Consider the following 6,000-nt stretch of genomic DNA (forward strand, 5'->3'; position numbering starts at 1 on the left):
TAGGGACCAAATGTCACTAAGAGGGTAGTAATCCAAGTAAATTTGGACCTTGTGGGGACCTTTTTTTTGGTCCCCATGAGGAAACAAGCTTATAAATCACACAGAATGTAGTAGTGTATTGAAAATCTGAAAACTCAGAATTAAGTTTTAGGTATAGGATTGGTGTGGGGTGATAGAAAATACAGTTTGTACAAAAAACATTATGCATATGGAGAATCCCCACAAAAAATGGAAATCTGTGTGTGTGTGTGTGTGTATTCCTAAAATCACAGTAAATATCAAGATTTATGACCATTATTAACAAGACAAGCATTTATGATCCAAATTTTACTGAGGCAGAGTGGAATTTAAAAATAATATAAAAGTGTGCCACTAGAGGAAGTTTTGGGGATAAAAAGATCTGATCTGTTCATAAGAAGACTTTGCCTGCTGACACCATTAGCTCTGGCATATCAGAGGCTTTCAAAGAAAAGAATTGAATCAATGAACGTGTCTCAATAAGGGCTTTAAAATTTCCATACACTCTTTGAACGTTGAGCAGACAGTATAAGGACACATGAACTGACTGAAAATGGATAGGACTATGCAGGTGGACACAAGGAGTAGCATTCAATATGTCTGTCAATAAACCTCTGCAATTTCTTTGGATGACTTATTTTGTTTTTAATCTATGATGGTGAAAATCATTCTAGAAGATGCAAGTTTGACGGTAAACAAACAGAACTGTTTCATCTACAAAACCATAACCAAATCATGTTTTCAAATTCACAGATTTTAAGAGTTAAGCTTTGGTGCACAACTCCTCCTGCACCATTTGACATGGCTGATATCTCAAAGCATGCTGTTTGTTGTTGAAGAAGGTGTGCTTTTTTTATTAGGGTCTGAAGAACTTCTGACATGTATTCCAGAAAACAAGGTTAACTTACCATCTGCTAAACCCTGAACTCTCGGTTGATTAACCCAAACCTTACTTAGTGGAGGTATGTTTGTTGAAAAAACATGCCCGGGAATAACTTAATTCCTGGTTAAGATTCAAGACATTCTCAACAGAGCAACGAATCGACAAATCACTATGGAAACAAACACTAAGGAAAAGCTTCTACACTAGCTTCTTTCTTCTTCTGCCGTTCAAAGGCCATCTGCATCCTTGAGAATAAGGATTATATTGTTTGTTTGATGTTAACTATATTGTATTAAAGGCTCCTGTAAGAGGGACTTTTATTATGAAACCAGAATTGTTATAATATAGTACGACGTCAGGGGGCAGTGTTTAGTGAGCTGCCGCTGTTTGCTGTGTTCGTGTGATCTGTCCAAGCCATCAGCTGCAAGGATGATGCCTCCAGTCTGTTTGTGGGGATTTTTGCACATTTAATATCAAGGTGTTAGTCACTGACCACAAAACTATCTTCACCTTTGTACATCTGTGGGCCTTCCTTTTCTCTACGAATACACCATTGAAAGCTAATCACCTGTCTCCTCATTAATGGTGCTCTGAGCGGCACCCAGGGGGGTTTACTCATCCATTACCTGATCAGAACCTAACAGTCTTAAAGTCTTTCCAACAAATTGGTCCTTCGAACCGGATGAGTATTCCCTTCTGACACGATGGATCCTGATGAGGAGATTGTTAGTGGAGCTCGTCCTAAACGCAAAACACGTCGACCAGCTCACCTTAAGCAGTATGAAGTACCATATACCCACGTCAGACCTGTCGCAGAGTATGATGTCCCGCATCCTTGGGAGGCACCTGTCCACCGTACTACCCCCCCATCCTTCCAGCCTTACACCACTCCCCCTGGTGGTGACCTTGTCTGTTCTGATGGATTAGATGAATGCCCAACTAATTCAGACTCATCAGGCTTTCCAAGCAGACCTGAGGGAGCTGAGAGAAGTCCGTGCGGAAGTCAGAGAACTAGTTCAAGTTGCTCAGTCACTTCGAGCTGACCTTAGTCTAACCAGAAGCCAGAATCTCTTATCAGCACAGCCACCTGCATTGCAGCTATCCAGTCCTCTTGTGAGACGGTATGAATCCACACCTTTCGTGGATGAGGGAAATTACGCTGATCTTCCCCCACTACCCTGGCCTGAGCCTGACGTTGACTTTATGAACCAGGTGGGTGACCTAACACTCTCCGACACGGGCGCCACTGTTTACCACTCGGTGATGCCAGAGAATAGAAAGTATTCCTTTGTGTTCCCGGCTACTAAAACATGCGCTCCTAAGCCTTATGCTCCTGACACTTGTGGGTTCCCCCCACCTCCTACCCCTAAAGAGCTTCGAGAGTTACTCACATTTGCGGCCATGCCCTTACCTGCTAACAGCACGACTGTGCCTGTTACTTCACGATTCAGTCCAGTACCTGCTCATTTGAATCCTCCATCATTTGCACCAAATGCAGAGCCTGGTATATGTTCTGTAGCACCTCATGCTAGGTCTGAATATTTATACCGGTGTCCTTCTCCTACAATTCCTAAGTTCAGCCGGTCTGATCCTGGTGAGTTTGCTCGGCTCCGGATAGCTCTGGAGAACCTGCTTCCCCCAGACAGGACTGAACTTTTCAAATATCAGATCTTAGTGGATCACTTTAAGCTGGAGGAGGCTAGAATGATAGCAGATGCTTATCTTAACTCACCTACTCCATTCACTGATACGGTGGCAGCACTTCATGATAAATTTGGTCAACAACATCAGCTAGCTTTAAGGAAGATTGCTAGTGTCCTTGAGAGTCCTGACATAAAGAGAGGTGATTTCTCAGCCTTCCAGAGGTTTGCTCTCCAAGTGCAGCCACTAGTGGGCCTATTGAGAACTCTAGGACGTGATGGTGAGCTGGAGTTGAGTTGTGGGTCCCACGTTGCACGCCTCCTGAGTAAGTTACCCCCTGAGCAGCGAGCTGAGTTTCGTCGGCATATGTTCCGCCAACCTGGCACAACCCCTAATCTGATTGATCTTTTGAACTGGCTTCATTACGAAACTTGGTGCCACAGTTATGATATTGAGCCGATGTCCAAGGGTTCACATGCAAAATCAGATTCAGGGAAGAGAACCGTGACCATCCTACATGGAGTTGGAGAATCCCCTGTTGAGACTCCCATCCATCGTAAAGGTCCTGTTTCAAAGACAAAGCCTGCCAAAGTGAAACGTTATTGTCCTTTCTGTGACAAGACTGAGCATTACCTGAGTCAGTGTGCCTACTTCGCTAAGCTTACCTCAGACCAGGTCAGGACTTGGATTCGCAGTAACAACCGTTGTTGTCGCTGTGCCAGGGCACACCATGCTGCTCAGTGTGACCTTAAAAAGCCCTGCAACATCTGCCAGGGCACCCATCTCCGCCCTCTCCATGAGCTGAATGTCAGTCCATCCCCAAAGGAGGATTCAGCTAACATGGAGAAGAGCTGCCTAACAAATTCCTCCCCAGATAGGTTCTTTCTGGATAAACTCTCTGTCAAAGGATGAGTTATGCTCAAAGTGGTTCCAGTGAATCTACATTATGAAGATCGTTCCTTGGACACCTTTGCTCTTCTTGACGATGGGTCAGAGAGAACCATTCTACTCTCCACTGCAGTTAAGGCCTTGTGGATTCAGGGTATACCAGAAAATCTTCCATTGCGGACAGTGCAAGATGATATTCAGGTCATTCATGGTTGTTCTATTTCCTTTCAAGTCTCTTCCCTCTTTAAACCTCAGACCAGTTATAAGATAAATCATGCCTTCACAGCTGATCGGCTTAACCTGTCACACCAGTCTTACCCAGTAGAACAGCTGCAACAGAATACAGTCATCTGCGCTGTATTACCCTCCGTCCACTCACTGATGTCCATTCTTTACTTCTCATCGGATCAGATCAGCCCCATCTCATAACCCCAACAGAGCCTGTTCCATGGGGCGGCCCGGGTGCACCAGCTGCAGTTCACACACGCTTAGGTTGGACACTCCAGGGTCCTATACCTTCAATGGGCTGTCCTCCTACCCCACGGCAATGTCTGCTAACCTCCATGGATCCAATTCAGAGGCGTCTGCTGAAGGAGCCTGTCAGAGCTGAGGTCTATAAAGAGGAGATGAGGAAACTCATTGAGACAGGAGCTGTTAGGAAGGTGACGGACCCTATATCTGATTCAGATGAATGCTGGTACATTCCCCACCATCTCGTTAGTCACAATGGGAAGTTCCGCCTTGTCTTTAACTGCTCCTACCAGTATCAAGGACAAAGCCTTAATCAGTACCTGCTGCCAGGACCCACCCTCGGGGCCTCACTGTTGGGCGTCCTTATCCGTTTCAGAGAACATCCTCTGGCAGTGAGTGGGAATATTAAGTTGATGTTCCATCAGGTTCGCCTTATACCTGAGGACCGTCCTCTTCTCCGTTTCCTTTGGCGGGACCTGAAGATGGATGAGGCACCCAGAATTCTTGAGTGGCAGGTATTACCCTTCGTCACAACCTCAATTCCTTGTTGTGCTACCTATGCACTACAGCGTCACATGCGGCAACACCCCCTGACAGATGAGGCAATAAGATTCTCAGTGGAGAGGTGTTTCTATGTCGATAACTGCCTGCAGAGCCTGCCTACTGCAGATGAGGCTCGGAACTTGATTGATCGACTACAGAATATCCTGTCTGGAGCTGGATTCGAAATTCGCCAATGGGCCTGCAATGATCCTACTGTGCTGAGTCACCGACCTTCTCATGCACAAGCTGCAAGTGTGGAGCTGTGGTTGACGCAGGAGAAGTCTGACATCCCTGAGTCAACACTGGGTCTGAGCTGGAACTGGCAGACGGACACTTTGTCCTACAAACACCGGCCTGTGATCTATGAGACTCCAACTTTGAGGAACATCTATAAGGTCCTAGCTACCCAGTACGACCCCCTGGGATGGCTTCTACCTTATTCCACTCGGGCAAAAGTCATCATTAAGCAGCTGTGGAACAAGCAGAGAGGGTGGGATGACCCCAACCTACCACCTGAGCTCCTCCAGTCCTGGAATGCATGGGAGGAAGAACTCCGATACCTTCCTTGTATCTCCTTCCCCCGGTCTTATGTTCATCCTGAGGTTGTGAGGGACGGAGTCACCCATGAGGTACATATCTTCTAGGATGGAGCGGTCGCCTACCTCCGGACTACTGACCAGGATGGTCAGACGTACCTGTCCTTCATTATAGCACGCTCTCGTGTCACTCCTAAACGAGCTCCCTCCATTCCAAGACTGGAACTCTGTGGTAGTCTAGTAGCGGCACAGCTGGCTAAGTTACTGGAGACAGAGTTAACCCTACCAATCAAATCTATTTCCCTGTGGACAGACTCTACTACAGTCCTCCAGTGGTTGAATTCTGACTCCTGCCGTTACAGAGTCTTTGTTGGGAATAGAATCGCTGAGATCCAGGAGCTGACGGAGAAGTGTTCCTGGCATCATGTAAGTTCTGCAGACAACCCCGCTGATGACCTCACGAAGGGAAGACCTCTCCAATACCTTGCTGTGCCAAACCGATGGTCTCAAGGACCCCCTTTCCTCCTCCAAGATCCCAAGGAATCGCCAGAAATCCCTAAGACTGAAACAAGGGAAGACCAGGTTAAACTACGTAAACCTACCTTCTGTAGTATCAGTACCTTTCCTCCTTCATCTGGTAAGATTAATGGATGGAATTACAACACCTGGCAAGAACTATTGGATGTCACTGCTCAAGAACTTCGGGTCAACTTGGCTCCAGGGACTTCTCCAGAGGCTGAGGATTACCGCCAAGCTGAGTTCCATATCCTCAAACAGGCTCAGCAGGAATCTTTCCCTGAGGATTATAAACTGTTAGAGACTGGGAAGCCAGTTAAGTCCGGGAGTCGATTAGTTACTCTAGCCCTTGAAATGGATCCGTCCAGTGATCTGATAAGGGTGGGAGGTCGTTTGCGGCGAACTGTAGGCATCGAGGACTCAATTTTACATCCTCTGGTTCTGGATCCCAACCACCCTGTCACTCGCTTGATTATTCACCATTATGATGACAAGTTGCATCAT

The sequence above is a fragment of the Carassius carassius genome, chromosome 17 (genome assembly GCF_963082965.1).
Source record: "Carassius carassius chromosome 17, fCarCar2.1, whole genome shotgun sequence".
NCBI lineage: Eukaryota > Metazoa > Chordata > Actinopteri > Cypriniformes > Cyprinidae > Carassius > Carassius carassius.